This window comes from Prionailurus bengalensis, chromosome C2, assembly GCF_016509475.1.
Source record: "Prionailurus bengalensis isolate Pbe53 chromosome C2, Fcat_Pben_1.1_paternal_pri, whole genome shotgun sequence".
NCBI lineage: Eukaryota > Metazoa > Chordata > Mammalia > Carnivora > Felidae > Prionailurus > Prionailurus bengalensis.
The window spans coordinates 97,646,693-97,668,206 of NC_057350.1; positions in this window are offsets into that span (position 1 = coordinate 97,646,693).

A 21,514-nucleotide genomic window follows, 5' to 3' on the forward strand; every position below is an offset into this window, starting at 1 on the left:
TAAAAGAAATAATATAGACAATAGCAGATATCAATGAAATATAAAACAGATAAACGTATAATAGCAATTAGACCAAAAGCTGGACACTTAAAGTCTTGATAAATATTTCAAAGAAATGGTAGATATTTAGCTAGAACGATCAGCAAAAAAAGAAAAGGATACTCAAATTACTAACATAAGGACTGCAACAGATGACATCATTACATATACCAAAAGGATAATAAGGAAATATTATGAATAACTTCATGGAAATAAATTTGATAATTTCAATAACATGGACAAATTTTTTTTAAAAATACTTATTACCAAAACTGACTCAAAAATATAGAAAATGTTAATAGTTCTATATGTATTTTTAAAGAAATTGAATTTGTTATTAAAAACCTTTCCAAAAGTAAACTCGGGACCCAAATAGCTTTACTAGTATATTTATGCTAAAAACAAGACTTTTTAAGAAAAGAAAACTGCAGACCATTAACCCTCATAAACATCAACCCCGAAACATTTAACCAAATTTTAGCAAATCAAATTTAATTGTTTTAAAATGGCTAATACATCATGTTAGGGTTTATTCCTGTAATGCAAATTTGGCTTACCATTTAAAGAGCTATCAATGTAATTCATTATACCAACAGAATAAAAGGGAAAAAAAATATGATCATCAAAAACAGATGCAGAGGGAGGGAGGCAGGGGAATGGGCTAACTTGTTAATGGGTATTAAGGAGGGCACTTGTTGTGATGTTGAGTGTTAGTGTTACACGTATCATATGTAAGTAATGAATCATTAACTTCTACTCCTGAAATTAATATTACACTACATGTTAACTCTCTAAAATTGAAATACAAACTTGAGACAAAAACAAAAACAGATGCAGAGAGAGGCACCTGGCTTGCTCAGTCAGAAGATCATGTGATTCTTGATCTCAGGTCATGAGTTTGAAATCTAAGTTGGGTGTAGAAATTACTAAAACAAACAAACAAAATGAAAAACAGATGCAGAAAAAAAGCATCTGACAAAATTCTACATCTATTCATGATTAAAGCCAACAAAATTAAGAATCCATAGGAATTTCTTCTACTTGATAAGAGCATCTAAGAAAAATTTACACCTATCATCATACTTACTGATGAAAGACTGAAATGTTTCCACCTAGTATTGAGAACTATCACTATCACTATTGTACTAAAAGTCCGAGCCAATTAAGGGAAGGAAAAACAAAAGATAAGATACAAAAATTAGAAAGAAAATGATAAACCTTTATTTTTTGTATGTTCAGGAACCTAGAAATTAATAAGGAACTCACAAAATTGCTACTAGAACTAAGAGAGATTAGCAACAATTGAGAATATCAGGATAATAAAAATTTAATTATGTTTCCATATACATGCAAAAAACAAATAGAAATTGAAATTAAATAGTGTTTATAACACCATCAGATACAAAGTACTTAGGTATAAATTTAATAAAATATGGGTAAAATACTCTGTATTCTAAAAAAAATATAAAGCATGTTTAAAAGACCTAAAATATGGGGCAATGACACCATGTTTTAGGTTGGGAGACTCAATATTGTTCAAATTGATACAGATTCATCACAATCTAAATTCCAGTGGGTTTTAAAAAAGAAATTGACAAACTAGTTCCAAAATCCATATGGAAAGTTAAAAGAGGTAGCCTTGCCAAAAGAATGTTGTAAAAGAAAAAAGGGGCGCCTGGGTGGCTCAGTCAGTTAAGTGACTGACTTCAGCTTAGGTCATGATCTCACAGTTCATGAGTTCAAGCCCCACGTCAGGCTCTGTGCTGACAGCTCAGAGCCTGAAGCCTGCTTTGGATTCTCTCTCTCTCTCTCTGCCCCTCCCCTGCTCGCACTCTGTCTCTCTCTCTCAAAAATAAATAAACATTAAAAAATTAAAAAAAAAAGAAAAGAAATTTTAGAGAAGTTACACTATTTGACTTCAAGGCTTACTTATTATAGAACTCTACTACCAAGACAGAATGTATTGATGTAAAAAAGTAGACAATAAGCTCAATGGGACAAAATAGAGATTCTAGAAATAGACCTATGTATATATGCCAACTGATTTTGAACAAAGATGTCAAAGTAATTTAATGGAGAAGGGCTAGCCTTTTCAACATCCAGTGCCAGAAGAGTGGACATCCTTATGAAAACAGAAACAAACAAACAAAACATTAACCTCACCCTTTAAGCCACATGTAAAAATTATCCCCAAATGACAATAGACTTATATATAAAAGCTAATATAAAAATTTCCAGAAGAAAACAGAAGAAAATTCTTGCGATGTTAGAGAAGGCAAAGATTTCTTACGTGGAACACAAAAAGTAGAAACAATAAAAAGTTGATAAATTTGACATCATAAAAATTAAAAACTGCTCTTCAAAAGCCACTCTTGGGAAAATGAATGAGCAAGCATTAGGCTGGCAGAAAATCTTCACCATACCTGAGAAAGACTTCTATTTTACAATGCAATAATATGAAAATGAATCCAATGAAAATGGTAAAAGACTGGAGTGGACTTTTTACCAAAAGATATGTAAGTGGCAAGAAGTTCATGGAAAAAAATGCCCAAGCTAGATAGTCCTCACGTAAATGAAAATTTAAACCACAAGCAGATACCATTACACATCCACTCACATGACTAAAATGAAGACAATGCCAGGTATTGCTGAGGGTGTGGATATGGAAAACCTGGGACCTCTTACGTTGCTGAGGGGAATGTAAAACTGTAGAACCCACTGAAAAACGTTTATGCAGTTTCTTATAAAGTTAAATATACACTTTCCATATGATGCAGCACAAGCATACCTAGTAATTTAGCTACGAGAAACAAAAATATATGCCCACACAAAGACCTGCCATAACAATGTTATTCCATAACTGGAAATAAAATGTCCCACAGATGATTGTAGTATGTCTGGACAAATGAATAGTAGACAACGATAAGGAATACATTCCTGGTATATGCACCAATGTGGCTAACTCTGAAAAACATTATGGTAAGCAAATGACCCCCGAAACAGAGAGCTCATACTGGATGATTCACTTTGTATAAAGTTTTAATTCATAATTATAGAAACTGGGTTAGTGGTTGTCTAGGTCTGGGAGTACTATCAAGATTCACTGAGAAGGTACAAGAAAATATTTTTGGGATAATAGAAATGTTTCAAATCTTCATTGCAGAGGTGATTACACAGAGGTATATATTTTCAGGGAAAGTCATGCACAGGTATACCCTTAAGTGGGTGTATTTTATTGCACGTAAATGATACTTCAAAAAAGCTGATCTTTGAAATAGCTCTCCGTTTAATAAGAAAGATATATGCATAAGTAATACACTAAATACTCAGATGTTATATCACAGCATGCTCCTAACATGATAGAGGGGATAGTCATTACAGATTTCAGCAGCTATGCCGTTTGATTATCTAATTTTTAAATTATTCTCTTTGAAATTCTCTCCAAAATTTAGATTTACAAAAGTACAGGACCCACAAACCCAGGCTCCAGGTTTATCCCTGCTCCAGTCTGGTCTCTGTGGACACAAGCTCCAGACCCATTCCAGTGTCAGGCTTGGCCCTGAAACCTGGGTCCCCAAGGACCTGGTACGTGGGCCCATGGGGAGAAGCTAGATCCCATGGACCCATGTACCAGGCTTACTTGTTCATGGGCTCTGGAAGCAGGCCTTCCTGCCTTTCCCTGATGAAGCTAATCTATAGCAACTAGAAAAGGTGACTATTTCTTCACATATACAGATATCAATGCAAGGTAACAAAAATCACAAATAATGAGATAAACATAGCACTATCAAAGGAACCAAACAATAACTTATTCTAAGTAAAAGGGGACCTATGACCTGCCTGAAAAAGAATTCAATATAATTGGCTTAAGGAAGCTCAAGAGAACACAGATGGACAACTAAATGACATCAGGAAACTATACATGAAAAAAAAAAGTGAAGTTCAATAAGGAAATAGTCATCATAAAAGTAATGAAACAAATTCTGGAGTTGAAGCATATAATGATTGCAATGAAAAATTCAGGGGGCGCCTGGGTGGCGCAGTTGGTTAAGCGTCCGACTTCAGCCAGGTCACGATCTCGCGGTCCGTGAGTTCGAGCCCCGCGTCAGGCTCTGGGCTGATGGCTCAGAGCCTGGAGCCTGTTTCCGATTCTGTGTCTCCCTCTCTCTCTGCCCTTTCCCCGTTCATGCTCTGTCTCTCTCTGTCCCAAAAATAAATAAACGTTGAAAAAAAAATTCAGTAGAGGGTTCAATAGAAGACTCAGTCAAGAAGAAAGAATAAGTGTGCTCAAAGACAGAGAATTTGAAATTCTCTGTTAATAAGATAAACAATTTGGCAAACTCTTAACTAACTAAATAAAAAAAAAGACAGAAGACATATATAAATAAAATGATCAGTGAAACAGAAGACATTCAACTGATTCCACAGAAACAAAGGAGAATAAGGCAATACTATGATTTTGTGTCAACAAATTAACATTTCTCTAAAGAAGACATAAATGGTAAATAGGTACATGAAAAGTCCTCAACATCAGTAATCATCAGGCAAATGTAAATCAAAACCACAACAACATATCACCTGTTAAAATGGCTATTTAAAAAAAAAAAACAAAAAAAACAGGGCATCTGGGTGGCTCAGTTGGGTAAGCATCCGACTTCACAACAGGTCATGATCTCATGGTTCGTGAGTTCAAGCCCCACGTGGGGCTCCATGCTGACAGCTCAGAGCCTGGAGAGTCCTTCAGGTTCTGTGTCTCCCTCTCTCTCTGCCCCTTCCCTGCTCACACCCTGTCTCTCTCTCAAAAATAAATAAACACTAAAAAATAAATAAATAAAAATAAATTTCAAAAAACCCCACAAAGGTAAAGATAACAAGTGCTGATGAAATGTGGAGAAATGTGGAGAAAAGAGGACACCGGTGCAGAGCTGGTGGGAATGCAAATGGGTACAGCCATCATGGAAAATAATATTGAGGTTCCTCAAGAAATTAAAAATAAAACTACCATATATCTGGCAATCCCACATCTGGGTATTTTTCCAAAAGAACTGAAATCATCACCTTGTAGAGATAACTATACCTCCATGTTCACTGCAGCATTATTCACAACAGTCAAGATATAGAAACAAACTAAAGGTCTATTAATTGATGGATGAATGAATGAAAAAAATGCAGTATACATAGAGTGGAATATTATTCGGCCTTAAGAAAAAGAAAGCAAATCCTGCCCTTTGAGACAATACGGATGAACCTGCTAAGTGAAATAAGCCAGATAAAGAAAGACAACTACTAAATGACATCATTCAGGTGTAGAATTTTAAACAGCGAAACTCATAGAAGAAAACGGTATATGGTGATTTCCAGGGACTAGAAGGAGGGGGAACACAGGAGGGGATGGTCAAAGGGTACAGAGTTTTAGTTATATAAGACAAATTCTGAAGGGTTATTACACAACATAGTGCCTCCAGCTACTGTATGTACACTTGTCTTAGTCTATTTGGGCTGCTATAGCAAAATGCCACAGACTAAATAATTTATAAGAATAGAAATATATTTCTCTCAGTTGGAGGCTGGGAAGTTCAAGATCAAGTTGTCAGCATGGCTGCATTCTGGCGAGGGCCCTCTTCTTGATTTACAACTGGGGCCTTCATGCCCTGTCTTCACATTATAGAAGGGGCTAGAGAGCAATGTAGGGTCTCTTTCCTAACAGCAGTAATCGTACTCATTGTGGCTCCACCCTCACGATCTGATCCGTCCCCAAGGCCTACCTCCTAATACCATCACATTAGGCATTAGGATTTCAACATATGGATTTAAAGAAGGGGACAGAAATATTCAGATCATAGCAACACTTACAATTTTCTAAGAAGATAAATCTTACGTTAAATGTTGTTTTTTTTTTCATACTGCACTAAGTGATATTAATTATACAGAGGTTGGAGGAAGCTTCAGGAGTGATGGACATGTCTATCTATGGCCTTGGTGATGGTTTGTGTTTACATTCCTAAACTTATCGAGTTGTATACATTAAATGTGTCCAACTTTTTTCTCACATGTCAGTTATACCCCACTACTTAAAAAAAGTAGCATTTCGCTGCCACTTTCTCAGACCTGTCACCCTGATGACGACAAAGTCATCTTTGCTGACTAAAGGTGCCTTGGTGTCTGACCTAAGGTTTCGCGTCTGCATTAATCAAATTTTTAAAATATTTTATATTTATATTATGAAGGGAATGGCAAGAACACTTCATGGAGGATGCCCAGCCTTCTGGGAAATTGTGCTCTGGGCATCGTTTGTGAGATGAGATGGTATTCTACTTCCACCTGGATGCAGGAAGAGATGTGTTTGAAGAAGGAAACCTGTGAACAACTGGCCGTGGTCTGGAATCAACGCTGGGAAGGAAAGAGGACTCCTCTGAGAGGATTAAATTACAAGTAAGCTGGCTTTTAAAAATTACGACTCCAAACAGTTGTTTTGACAAGATCATGATGACAGAAAATACTAATCTTTAGCCAGGTTGGGAGCTCTCTTCCTCTCACATAAACCTTTTTTTTTTTTTTTTAAGTTTTTATTTATTTATTTTGAGAGAGAGAGTGCAAGCAGGGGAAGGGCAGAGAGAGAAGGAAAGGAAGAATCTCAAACAGGGATCCCAATGTGGGGCTTGAACTCACAAGCTGTGAGATCAGACCTGACCTGAAATCCAGTCTGACACTTAACTGACCGAGCTACCCAAGGAAGCTTCATGTAAGTCTTTTGACATGTGAGGGGAAGATGGCAAATGACATTAACATGAGAAGTAGCGTTGAGAACATACCAGTTTTCTATCCTTACATGATGGTAATAGGCACTTGCACTGGGTTCTTTTCAGTGGGGAACAGAATACAGAGCAGAAATCTCCACTTACCCAGGAATCATATGCCCATTGATCTCATTCTCCAAACTGGTTCTTGTGGCCTTGTTTTTCTCTTCTCCAGATGTGGGCGAAGTCACCAGACCCTTATTTTGGTTAGCAATGTGCACTATCAGCTCTTATTTCTCTCACAGTCATATTATAAAAATTCAGGGAAATTTAAAAAATACATATTTATCAAGAGAAGGTCAGCAATGCTACTTCTGATGACTCCTACAGTCCTTGCATTAGCCTGCGGGCCGGAAGTATGGGGGAGGGGCGACTCAAGAGCACAGAGATTACATAGCGTTTGTGAATTAGGCGAATTTAGGTTTGTTCCTGGCTTCTGAGCTTACTAGCTGTGTGATCTTTTGAAGGTCGCGCTCTCTTTCTGGTGAGCGTTCTAGTATCTACCTTATAGTATTTTCTGAGGATTCAAATAAAAACAGTATGCAAAGCACTGACTATAGTTCCCGGTACACTGCTAATTTATAGTAGCTTTGATTATCATTACAATCTTATTAGGAATGAGGACTCCTGACCTCTAATGCACATGGATAGCTACAGCAATGACAATACCTTTATTTTTTAAGTTTATTTACTTATTTAGTGGGGGAGGGGCAGAGAAAGAGAGGGAGGGAGAGCGAATCCCACGCAGGCTCTGCGCTGACAGCCTTGAACTCAGGAACTGGGAGATCATGACCCAAGCCAAAGTCAGACCCTTAACTAACTGAGCCACCTAGTCACTCCAGCAATGGAAAATTCTTAACCTTTGTGCCTAAGTTTTCTCTCTAAATCAGGGAATAATGCTTTTCTTATCTGATGGGATCATTGAAAGTATCAAATATAATGGAACTCTAACAGTTGCAACGGGTGACAGATAGTGTGCCCAATTATTTTGCGTCTGTGTTAGGAAGAAGATTGAGAGTCAGGAAAAAGTGAATGTTTTCCTTTTTTTTTTTTTTTTTTTTTTTTTTTAATTGGATGAGACAAAAGTTTGGAGAAGAGAATTTGTAATTGCATAACTGGATGGAAAAGTTGGTTAGGACAAAGAAGGTGAGAAACAGGATTCTAATAAAACCAGAATTGAAAATCATGGATTATCATTAAAAGTGTAAACAATATTGAACTCCAGGAAATTATTGCTTAAGACTGCTAGGAAGTGAAACTCAGCTTGGTTCTTTTTTTGGCATACTCAAACACACACACACACACACACACACACATGACCTTTCTCTCTCTTCTTTTTCTCTCTCTCCCTCTCAATACCAGGTGATTAAGCAGATTTGTTTCTGTCATTTTCAACATGCCACTGCTTCCCAGAACTTGGGAAGGCTTTGAGGGCTAGGGCTCCCGGGTTCTCAAGTGTTCCTCCTTGCATAACTCTGGTTTTTGAAGAGGTGTGCCAGAGGTGAAGTGCACACTATGTCATTTCCAGGATTTATGGGGAACCAAATGCTTGAGTCAGAAGTTGCCAAGTACACATTTCATTTTGATTTAAAAGACAGTTAATGCCTGAAATTGAAAAGAACACAAGTGATTACTAATGGAATAGGTAACAGGAACTAACAATTGAGAAGCAGACCTCTTTTACATGCAGCAGAGGATGCTGATTTGCAATTAGGTGGCTAAAGCAGGCTCCTAATAAAATGAGAAATCGATTTTCTGAATGACAGGATTCTGTGACTGAGCATTGGATCTTCTTTGATGGTGAAGAGGCAATGGGGCATTTTGATATGTTGCTGGAAAGATCATTTTCTCTAACTGTACTATAAAGTTCTGTTCATACCCCTGACTTCAATGCCACAATAACTTGGCAAAAAGCTTCAATGGCTCACAAATGGATGCTTATAGAGGCATTTAAATTGTCCAGGCTTCATTGCAGTTTGTAGAAAAAGAAGGGGTTCATGGTTACTGTAAATGTGGACCTTTCCATTGAATAGTGATATATAAGACTGATGACTAATAAACATACCCTACATGGGAAACATTTGAGTGATGACATCTTTTTTCTTTCACCCTTTTAACTAGCCACAATGGCTGGGATTTTACTTAAGAAATATATGGGAAACAGACTAAGCCCCAAGGCAGATCACCCTGGCAGCTGTAGAAAGAGAAGGCTATACTTTCCCATGTATGTTATCTGCATTTTTCTATCATTTTAACATCCGCAGGGAGATCAGCTTGGTCCTGTGCATGATGCACATTGAATGCCCATCTGGCAGACAACTTCAGCTTCCGGCCATCGGAGAAAAAAGAGACAGACTATGAGGCTACGGTCCTGAGGCCCCCACCACAAATCCTATCGATGCCATTTGGTTTTTTGGACAAAGGTACTCACAGAGGTTCCCAGGAATCCTGGCCACAATTCATTGTTAAGCCACCTTTTCTCCTGTGTCCCCAACAAGGAACATGATGGCATTTCCTTGATCCTCATACAGGATTCATGACAATCAAATGACAAGTTGATTGTAATTTTGTAAAACATAAAGCAAAATGTAAAACATTGTACCATTGTTTAATGCCACTTTGAAACAAAGTAAGTTCTCTATGCCCTCTCCATGTGATTTGTTTTGGCCAGTTACCTCATTCTTGCCTGCAGATATATATTTCTGGGTGCAGAAATATCCTGGTTTGCCATTAGACTCTATCGTGTCACTGAGCATGTTCCTACTCCTTTGTCTACACTGCTTTCTCTCCTATGTTGCTGAGATTTTCCAAGAGTTTTCTAAACTAGTATATGTAGAACCACACCATTCTTTTTTATTGAGATATAATTTATATGTAACATTGTATTAGTTTTAAGTGCATAACATAATGATATGATATATTGTATACATAAGAGTGATTACCCAAAGAAGTATAGTTAATATCCATCACCTCATATAGCTACAAATGTATTTTTTCTCATGATGAGTACTTTTAAGATCTACTCTCTTAGCAGTTTTCAAATACAGAGTACACTATTGTTAACTATAGTCACCATGCTATACATCCCCAAGAGTCATTAATCTTATTGCTGGAAGTTTGCACCTTTGACTCTTTTTCCGATTTTCCGCACCTATCACCACCAATCTGTTCTCTGTTTCTATGACTTTGTTTTTTAAGATTACACATATAAGCGAGGTCATACAATATTTGTCTTTTTCTCTGCCTTATTTCACTTAGTATAATGAGCTCAAGGTCCACTCATGTTGTAAAAAATGTAAGGATTTATTTTTATAGTTTAATAATATCCCATTATATATATCATGTGATATATATGATATATATAGATATATATCATATATATCATATCTATCTATAGATAGATATGATAGATATGATGTGTTTTTTAATCTATTCATCCATCAGTAGACATTTAGGTTGTTTTCATGTCTTAGCTATTATAAATAATGCTGCAATAAACATGAAGGTGGAGATATCTCTTCAAGATAATGATTTAATTTCCTTAGGATATATACCCATAAGTGGAATTGTTGAATCATGTGGTAGTGTTATTTTTAATAATTTGAGAAACCTCCATACTGTTTTCCATAGTGGCTATGTCAATTTACGTTCCCACCAACAGTGCACAAGGGTTCCCTTTTCTCTACATCCTTGCCAACCCTTGTTACCTCTTGTCATTTTAATGACAGCCATTCTAACAGGTATGAGGTGATATCTCATTGCAGTTTTGATTTGAGTTTTCCTGATGATTAGTGATATTGAGCACCTTTTCATTTACCTTTTGGTCATTTGTGCGTCTTCTTTGGAAATATTTATTTAGTTCATCTTCCCATTTTTTAATTGGATTTTTTTTCTACAGGGTTGTAAGAGTTCCTTTTATGTTTTGGGTATCAACCCCCTATCTGGTATATGATTTGCAAATATTTTCTCCCATTCTGTAGATTGCCTTTTCACTTTGTTTATGGTTTCCTTTACTGTATAAGAGTTTTCTAGTTTGATGTAGTTCAATTTCTTTATTTTCGCTTATGTTTCCTTTGCTTTGGGGTCAAATCTAAAAAATCATTGCCAAGATCTATATCAACACCCACCGCCTCATGTTTTCTTCTAGGAGTTCTATGGTTTCAGGTCTTACATTCAAATCTGTCATCCATTTTGAGTTGATTTTTGCCTGTGGGGTAATACAGAGGTCCAGTTTCATTCCTTTACATGTGGCTTTCCAGTTTTCTTACCATCATTTATTGAAAAGACTGTCCTTTCTCTATTGTAGATTCTTAGCTTCTTTGTCATTAATTAATTGCTCATATATGTGTAGGTTTGTTCCCGGGCTCTCTATTCTGTTCTATTCATCTGTGTGTTTGCTTTTTATGCCAAGACCATACTGTTTTGATTACTATAGCTTTGAAATATGTTTGCAATCAGGAAGTGTGGTGCCTCCAGCTTTACTCCTTTTTTTCTCAAGATTGCTTTGGGTACTCAAGATCTCTTATAGTTCCATACAAATGTTAGGATTGTTTGTTCTATTTCTGTGAAAAGTGTCATTGGAATTTCAATAGGGATCACATTGAATCTGTAGATTACTTTGGGTAGTATAGAAATTTTAACAAGCTTAATCATTTCAATCCATGAGCATGGAATATCTTTCCATTTATTTTGTGTCTTTTTCAGTTTCTTTCATCAGTGCTTTCTAGTTTTCAGTATATAGATCTTTTCACCTCCTGGTGAAAAAATAAAATTTCACCAATTTTATTCTTGGGTATTTTATTCTTTTTGATGTAATTATAAATACGTTGTTTTCCTAATTCCTGTTTCTGATAGTTTGTTAATGTATAGAATCACAACTGTTTTTTGCATATTGGTTTTGTATTCTGTAACTTTACTGAATTCATTTATTAGTTCTAACAGTTTTGGAGGGATGGAGGAAATTTTCCTATAGTTAATTAAATAACTTGCTTAATCTTATTCCCTTCCATTCTTGAACCTAAATTAGATGAATTTAAGCACACAGGCAAATTATTCCAATTTTCTCTTTTCTTTCTGCATCTTGCTTTTCTGCTACTAGAATCTGTCTCTTTAGAATAAAGAACACATCCCTATATAAGGACTTTCTAGGACCACATTATTATTAGGGAACAGGAGGGGAATATTTCTTTGCTCAGATATACACTCCTCTTATAGCAACATGAATATAAAATATTCCCAGATGTCTAGAGTATCTCAAACTCTATGGGCCTCCATATTTTATTTTCATTACATACTATTCAAGGTAGCTGCCAGGGTCCAATCTCCTGAGAATTGAATGGAAGAAAGCGTTGAGGTCAGCAAGACCTAACATGACTAGCAGGTCATTTTTAGGACTAAGTGCAAATCCCATGGTCAACTCAAAGAGTAATACTGTCCCTTTGGTCCTTCCTTTTATCACATTTGTTGCTAAGGCAAACATGCATTTAGAATCGATATTGAATGTCTAGGATGATGTTGGAAAAAATTATACTTACAAAGTTAAAAGTTCTTGCTCCCTACTCTCCACTCCCCATCGCCATCCTGCCCAACTACATAAACATTAAAACAGTATCTAGACATACTTCATCGTGAGCTTTAAGAAGGTCTGTTTCTACTGGCAACCAACTTCCTAAACATCACTGCACACCGATTAGGAAAAAATCAGGATTGATGAAAACACAAAGGTAAGATTTGTTCTAGATGATTTATTCCTCCGTAATTTCTTCCAAGAGCCCCCGACCCTCGACACATGCGCGCGCGCACACACACACACACACACACACACGCACACCTTTTCCCCTTACATAAATAATGAGTTTTGGAAGTCCTTTAACCTTTTTTTTCTCATAGACATCATTCTAAAGGAATATAGAGACCAGTGTATTCTGTAAGTTTATGTAAGTTTCCAAAAAGGAGTCACTCTGGTGCAGTTTCAACCCTCACTGCTGCAAGTTTCCTTATGGTGAGTGTGACAAAGGGCAGGCTGTGCTGCAAAAATGCCAGCCGTCTCTGTGTTCACAAACCTTCTATCACTCTTCTTGATTTGACATGAAATATTAAACACCAGTTACCAGCAAAAAGTTATTGAACACAGATGTCCACTATCACTTTCAAATTGCTAAAGTCAATTTAGGTTTATATATTTTCTTTGCTTTAGCGTTCGCATGCAACACAAATGTTCTGTGACAGTAATGATTTCACAATATACCCTTTCAATTAGGAAAGCACATCGTATATGTGTTTCATTTTTAAAATGCCTATTTTTTTTTTGTCCGAAAGCTCTGGGTCCCTCACTAAAAATGGGACCTTGGATAGAAAAATAAATAAAAAGAAAGAGCTCCACCTACTGATTCATTTTAAAACCTTTTTCTCTGTTCTGGTTTTGAGTTGAAAATGCTCCTGACACAACAGGGATTTTGTGAGCATATAGCTCAAACTGTTTAGTTTTGTGAGCATATAGCTCAAACTGTTTAGTTAAAAATTTTTTTAAAAAGATACAGGAGGTGCCCCCATGGAAGGGATAGATTAGAAAGGAGCTCTGTCTCTCTAACTGAAAGAGCCTCCCACCCCCAACTTCTCTGTGCCCCTCAGAAGCCCTAATTAATAAGTCTGCTTCAGGTTTAGTGCTCCCTAGGGATATGGGTTAACTGTGGCATTCCCTTTTGCTGGATTTAACAGAATCCCGACGGGTCACACATTTTGCTCCGCTACAATAATTGTATTCATGTCGCTGGCTGCCTTTTCCTTCTGAAGGACTTGGTGGGCCCTCTTTGAAAGGATTTACAGGGCCATGTCTCCCACGGGTGAAACTGGAATTGTTTAGCACCTACCATACTACTCCCCTTGGCTCAACCACTAGACTCAAGTGATTTCAAAGAGGAAGTGAAGAAAAACATCCACTGGGAACCTGGGGGTAATTTAAGGAGGCCAAGAGTAATTACTTGAGGAGGAACCACTGTGCCAGCCTCCTGGGGGCAAGGCTTCAGAGAGGCAGCTGGAACGGTGGCTCTCTGTGATGTCTGCCAGTTCTCACCCTGTTACCTCTGTTGCTGAGAAGCTTCCAGAACCATCTTTAATTCCTGCCATGGAGCTTCTTGGGAGAAGGGCGTGTTCCTATGAGTCTCCCATTGTGTGCCAACCCAAGCAGTTTCCTGGGGACACAGACAGATATGACTTATTGGGGGGATATCCTGGCTACTTTGAAGGGTAATAACATTCTGGATTTTAGGTACCCACGGCTTCCAGCTTGGACCCTGCTTCCTGTACTACAGAATTTCTCTTAAGATGAATAAACACCAGACTGTATTCATCTCCTACATTTGAGCCGTGGCTATAGAAAATATTACCAATGGGCAACAAGATGATATCTGGAAACACACAATGGAGTAATTTAGATTAAAGTCTCCTACCTTTGAATCTGTCTGCTCAGTCATGCATTTCTATAGACATGATTAACTAACCATAAGACCCAGGAATTCAAAGCCTGAATAGAAAATGTCTATTCTTCCCCCAAATGAATCACACATCACCTATCACTGCAGAGTTGCCAAACTCTATGGTTTTCTTGTCAAACATAAATTCAATAGCTGACCATAGCCAGGGACAGAAATTTCTTATAAATCAAATAACTACATACATTAGAGGGAGATGCAGGGGACCCACTGCCACATTTCAGTCAATCAAAAATATATGTAATGACTGTTTACTGTGTTCAAGGTGCTGTGCTTGGTGTTGTGGGGGTATTTAATGAAATATGACCCAGCGCTAATGCTCAAGCAAGGAAACACCTGTCTCACATTGCTGCTATGAGGATTATATGCAATTACCTAGCACAGTGCCTGGCACATAGTCGGTGAGAGGTAAATGGTCGCTGATATCATTACTAGTGATGTAATATAATATTTCAGTAATATTTAATACACAACTGGAAGAGATGTCACATGATAGAGGGGTTCCCAAATGGTTGGCTCAGACACTAATTGTGCTGAGATCAAAAGAAAGGGGAATGTCTGGAGTCTAAAGTGGGTGAGACAGTTTCATGCAGACAGTTTGAGCCTTAATTGCAATTTACCATTTTTGGAAACTCATTAATGTCCAGGCAGTGGAATAATCAATTGACAATTTTATCTCCTTTTTACCTTCACAATCTTTCACAATGAGATGACGTGGATATAATCACCCTCGCTTTACAGATGAAGAAATGAGGTTCAGGGAGGTTAAGTAACATACTTCGTATCACAAAGGCCTGACTCTAATGCCTACACCTTTTCCTCTTACTCAGATGGTTGCCGTGACTGTTAGAAATGGAAGGAAATGCAGAAACCACGTTGCCATAATTGATCACCTGACAGGTAAAGAAGCAGAGGTCCAGAGAAGGAAAGAGATTTGTACAAGTTCAAACATCTACTGAGTGACACTGCTGAAATTAGAAACGGAGACTCCGCCTCCAACTTGGTGCCATTTCCAATATTTTTTCCAAATATTTGCCCTAAGTACATAGCACTTTTCATTTTTATTTTTAAAGTTTATTTACTTATTTTGAGAGGGACAGAGACAGTGTGAGTGGGGGAGGGGTAGAAAGAGGGAGAGAGAGACAATCCCAAGTGAGCTGTGGGCTGCCAGGACAGAGCCCTATGTGGGGCTCAAACTCATGAAACTGTGAGATCGTGACCTGAGCCGAAACCAAGAGTCAGGAGCTTAACCAACTGAGCCACCCAGGTGCCCCAATAACACGTTTAAAATACAAACATAACAATATTATGCTAAGAGAAATCTTTGGGCTCCAAGTCAACATTCCAATACCTCTCCTCTCTGCTGAGTAGGTAAGTACTTAGTGATTTCCTGTTACTGAGAAATCATGCTCCACCTCACATTCCACCCTATTCTGTTCCTTACACACACATACACACACACTTGCAGTCACACTCAAAATACACACACTCTGTTGTTATTCGGAAGGTAAAATGTAGGCTAGGTTCATACGTGCATTTGAGGTTTCTATTTAAGTAAGCCCAGCCTTAACCATTCTTTCCTCCAACTTCTGTTTCAGCAGGATTTGGAGCTAACCTGTTTCCTGGGAATTATATAATTTAGGAGAAATATTGCAAATATCTACTAATTATAGATGCTGTGGTCTGAATGTTTGTGTCCCCCCAAATTTATATGTTAAAATACTAATGTTCACTGTGATGGTATTAGGAGGTGGGTCCTTTTAGAGGTAATTAGGTCATGAGGGTGGCGGCCTCATGAATGGAACTAGTGTCATACGAAAGGCCCCCCAAAGCTCCATGGCCCCTTCCACAAGAGGACACAGAGTGAAGGTACCAGCTGTGAACCAGAAAGAGGGTCCTCACCAGAAGGCGACCCCGCTGCTGCCTTGATCTTAGACTTTTCAGCCTCCAGAACTGTTAAGTGATAAGTTACTGTTGTTAGAAGCTACTCAGTCTGTGGTATTTTGTTATAGCAGCCTGGATGAATGAAAATAACAGATATTAATAATTGATTACAAAATACTTTCTTGTTTGGGTAATGAATGGTTCCAAGATCAATCAGAGAGCCTCAGAGTGCCTACCAATCAGAATGTTAAGTGAAATGAAAACTCTTGCTATCTGTGATCACAGGTTTTTCTTCTTGATCTGATACATCATTCTCCTTTGCGTCCCTCTTATGTTTTCTGTTATAGCACTCTACCAATTTCTGGAGTCGGCCCAAGCATAAAATCAAAAGAAACATATGACACTGCAGTAGGGCAGACTCATATTTTTAATAAATATTGTTATATTTAATAAATATTTTTAGTAAAAACTAACAATTGGTCTTTCATTTCTCTAATTCAGTTCTTTTTTTTTCCTTCATGAGAGTGCAATTATTTATCATAAAGCAAATATCTGTGTAAATGTCATCATGGTCATGCAACAAAATATCGTCAGTGCCTGGGAGAGCCCTTTATGCACCCTCTTTCAATCACTCCTTCCTCCTCAAAATTACCAATACTTTGAATGTTCTAATGATAATTTTCTTCCTTCTCTTTTTTTTTTTTTAAATTTTTTTTCAACGTTTATTTATTTTTGGGACAGAGAGAGACAGAGCATGAACAGGGGAGGGGCAGAGAGAGAGGGAGACACAGAATCGGAAACAGGCTCCAGGCTCCGAGGCATCAGCCCAGAGCCTGACGCGGGGCTCGAACTCACGGACTGCGAGATCGTGACCTGGCTGAAGTCGGACGCCTAACCGACTGCGCCACCCAGGCGCCCCATTTCCTTCTCTTGATGTCATCAAAGCATGCATTGCTAAGCCCTCTGGTTGAGTCATACAGAGTAAATTTGTATATAACTATAACTATATATATATAGTTATATATGAAGGAATAGTAATAAAATATATATGCATATTTAATATATATGTATGTATATACCTATATTTAATATATATGTGTATATATATGTGTGTATATATGTGTGTATATAATATATATAAAGGAATAGTAATAAAATATATATGTATTTTCCTGGCCTCTTTTACTTGTCATTATATCCATTCATTCATAGATATGCCACAAGTTATTTAGCCATATTGTTGAAAAACATTTTTTTCCAGTTTTGACTATGCTAAATAATGATGCTGTGAACATTTTTGTACATGTTTTCTCGTACGCATGTTCTGCATTATCATGGGCAGGTATTAAAGAGTAAAAATACAGGGCCTTAAAATATGGTCAACTTTAGTAGATACATTTTTCCAAAGTAGTTGTAGTACCATCCAATACCATTATGTGATAATTCCTATTGCCCCCTAATATTTATTATTAGTAGTAGTAGTATTTTAAAATCTAACCATTCTTTAGGTGATTTTAATTTGCATTTTCCACACTGCTAGTGAGGTTGGATATCTTTTCATATATTCCAATGTTATGGATATTTGCTATTATTGTATGTTTGTGTAGTGTCTTTTCAGTTTTCTCGTCTTTTTTTTTTTAGAGAGAGAAAGCATGCGTGGAGGAGGGACAGAGGGAGAGAGAGAAGGAGAGAGAGAGAGAGAGAGAGAGAGAGAGAGAGAGAGAGAATCCCAAGGAGGCTCTATGCTCAGCACAGAGCTCAATGCAGGGCTCGATCTCACAACTGTGAAGTGACGACCCGAGCCAAAATTCAGATTCAGATACTCAACCAATTGAACCATCCAGGCACCCCTTTTTGTCCATTTTTCTATTAGGTTGTGTGCCTCTTCATTATTTTTATATGGGCAGTCTTTATATAAGATGGAAAAAGGGTTTTTACTAGTAATATGTATTGAAAACATTTTTTTCCTCCTGATGGGTTTTTTTTTTTTGACTGTCTTAATGGTATATTTTGATGAACAGAAAAATTCAATTTTAATATATAACCCCATTTTTCAATCTTTTCCTTATGTTAGTATTTTGCTTCTCATTTAAGAAGTTTTCACCTTTGGGGAACCTGGGTGGCTCAGTCGGTTGAACATCCAACTCCTGATTTTAGCTCAGGCCATAATGTTAGGGTAGTGGGATCGAGCTAAGCATGGAGCCCACTTAAGATTCTCTTCTTCTCCCTCTGCCCCTCTGCCTGGCTCTCTCTCTCTCTAAAAAAAAAAAAAAAATCTTAAAAGAAATTTTCACCTGGGTGGCTCAGTGAGTTGAATGCCCCACCCTTGGTTTCTTCTCAGGTCATGATCCTGGGGTCATGTGTCAGGCTCCGTGCTGGACATGGAGATTCTCTCTCTCTCCCTCTGCCCCTCTCCCTCACTCATGGACACTCTCTATCTCTCTGAAAATAAAAATTAAATTAAAAAAAATCTTTCACTTATAGTGAGATTATAAATATATTCTCCTACATTATCTTCTATATGCTTTATTATTTTACCTTTCACATTTAAATCTACAATATGTGTGGAGTCCATCAATGTTTGTATACAGTGTGAAGGAAGGCCAAGTTTCTTTTTTTTTTTTTTTTTTCTATATCATTTGCTGAAAAGACCATATTCTCCACTATTCTATTCCTCACATGTTGTAAATTACATGGTCTGTTGATCCTGTTCATTTGATCTACTTATATCTTTGGAAACCTTACCATGCTCTTTTAATTACTATAGCTTTATTTATAAGCTTGGCATACAGTAGAGCAACAACAACTATTAATGGGTATTTATAGGGCAGATGACTGCAGAAAATACAGAGAACATCAGAGGATGAATGAAAATTAGGAGGTGCCGGAACATCCAGGGCTTAGTCCTTGGGCTACTGCTTTCCTGCCTACACTTAGTAAGTCATCTAATCTAGTCTCATGCTTTCAGATACCACCTATATGCTAATGGTTCAAAACTTTCTGTCTCCAGCCTGAACTTTCCCCCTAAATCCTGGACTTAACTTTCTAGCATACTACTTGACATCTCCACTTGAAAATATAATGGGCATCTCAAACTTAACATGTCCAACACTGACCTCCTGATACCTGCCTCTCCCTATTAAAGTTGTAACTCCTCCTGAAGTTATTCCCATCTCACTTAAACAGTAATTCAATCTTCCCTACACCTTGTGGTGGCTTTTTTTTCCTCCTCTCTTTCCCACTCTTCACATCGATTGCATCAGCAAATGTTCTTCATTCTGCATGAAATTGTATCCAAAATTAACAACTTCTTCCCATTCCATTCTTAACATCCTTGACACCATCTTTTCTTGCCTCGGTTATTGCCAATAGTCCCTCACTAGCCTCCGTCTTCTGCCCCCAGTTCTCCATAATTTATCCTTTCCCCAGAAAGCATGGTTATTTTCTTGTGATTTCTCTTTTCAAACATAGTTCAATGGATTTCTACATCATTCAATGTAAAAACCAAAAGACTATGTTGAACAACCACCTAAGTAATCTGGTTCCCTGATATCTCTCTGATTTCGTCTCTTAATATTCCCCCCTTCATTCTCTCTGTTCCAGCCACCTGGGTCTCAAACATGCCAGGAATGCCCTCTCTTTACTGCTTTCAGATTAGCTGTTCCCTCTGCCTGGAACATTACTGGTTGTCTCCCTGCGGATGTCCACATACCTGAATTTCTCATTTCTTTTGGTTCTTCACTATACAGTTAACTTTTCAGTGTGATCATCCCTAAACATCTTATCTAAAATTTCATGTAGTCTGACATCATTTTATGTTGTCTTTCCATGCTTTATTTTTTTTCTTAAGACTCATTACTATTTTATATACTATCTAAAATATGCGTTTTACTTATTTATAGTGTTTATTTTGTGTCTCTTTGAAGTGATGTGATTTGAAGCCAACTGGAGAAATTAGCCTTAAAAAGGAGTAATAGCAGTATATCCATTATAACAGGTGAGAAAGAGGGTAGGATAAATGCCCACATTAGTGGGTTCATAAATCTGATTAGTTGAGGAGTCCGTAATCTACTCCATAGACAGGTGCTCCTGTCTACTTACATATTGTCTCCAAAAGGCTTGGCTGGGCAGATTTCTTGGAACTATGCATTGAAAAATTCTTTATGATTGATCAGTTTTGTGCTTTATAATAATATCTGAACACTTTGACTATTGAACATGTGTGGATGTGAGGCAGATGGAGAGGAGTAGTGGGGACAAGAAGAGAGAAATATGCATATCCAAATTCAATGTACTTATATTCACTTGAGCTTAAAAATTCTTGTCAATTTAAAAAGTAGCTGGATCTATATCTGTAGTTTTAGCTGTGATTGTGTCAACTCAAATGTACTAAAAAGCCTGAAATCTGGTTGGCCCCATGAAAGGGTCAGTAGTTCATTAACTCCAAGATCACTTGCAGTAAGTATAAGTTATAGGCTCATAAGAAAACTATCCAAACAATACCAGTCTAATTTGGTCATCCAATAAGTGAGGTGATTTCCTAGATGAACAGACATTTAGATTTCAAAGATTGGCTTATGAATTAAATTGCATCCCTCCAAGAAATCTTGAAAGTACCCAGTACCTGTGAATGTGACTTTATTTGAGAATGAAGTCTTTGTAGATCAAGTTAAGTTGAGCTTATTAGTGTAGAACCTAATTTAATATGACTAGTACCCTTCTGAAATGGAAACCTGGGAAGAGACAGATACACACACACACAAGGAGAACACTGTGTGAAGATAATGGCAGGGATCAGGGCACTGCATCTATAAGCCAAAGAATGTCAAAGATTGCCAGACACCAGCAGGGGCTAGATGAGAGGCATGGAACAGAATTTTCCTCACAGCCCTCAGAAAGAACCAACCTTGCTGACATTTTGATCTCAGACTTGTATCTAGCAGAGCTATGAGACAATCTTGTTATGTAAGTCACACAGTTTGTGATACTTTGTTATGACAGCCATAAGAAACAAATACAATCCTACTCTTTTAGAAACAACCAGAATAAATAGGATTCAACTTGTGGCCACAAGAATTTTAGTCTGATAAGATTTCTAAGGCTGAAAGAGTCATTTAAAAAAAATTAGACTTTTCAATTTAGAACAATTTTAGATTTAAAGAAAAATTGCAGATATACTACAGAGAATTCCCACACACAGTTTCCTTTATTAACATCTTACATGAGTAGGGTACACTTGTAACAACTAATGAACTGATATTGATACATTACTATTAATTAAAGTGCACACCTCACTCAGATTTT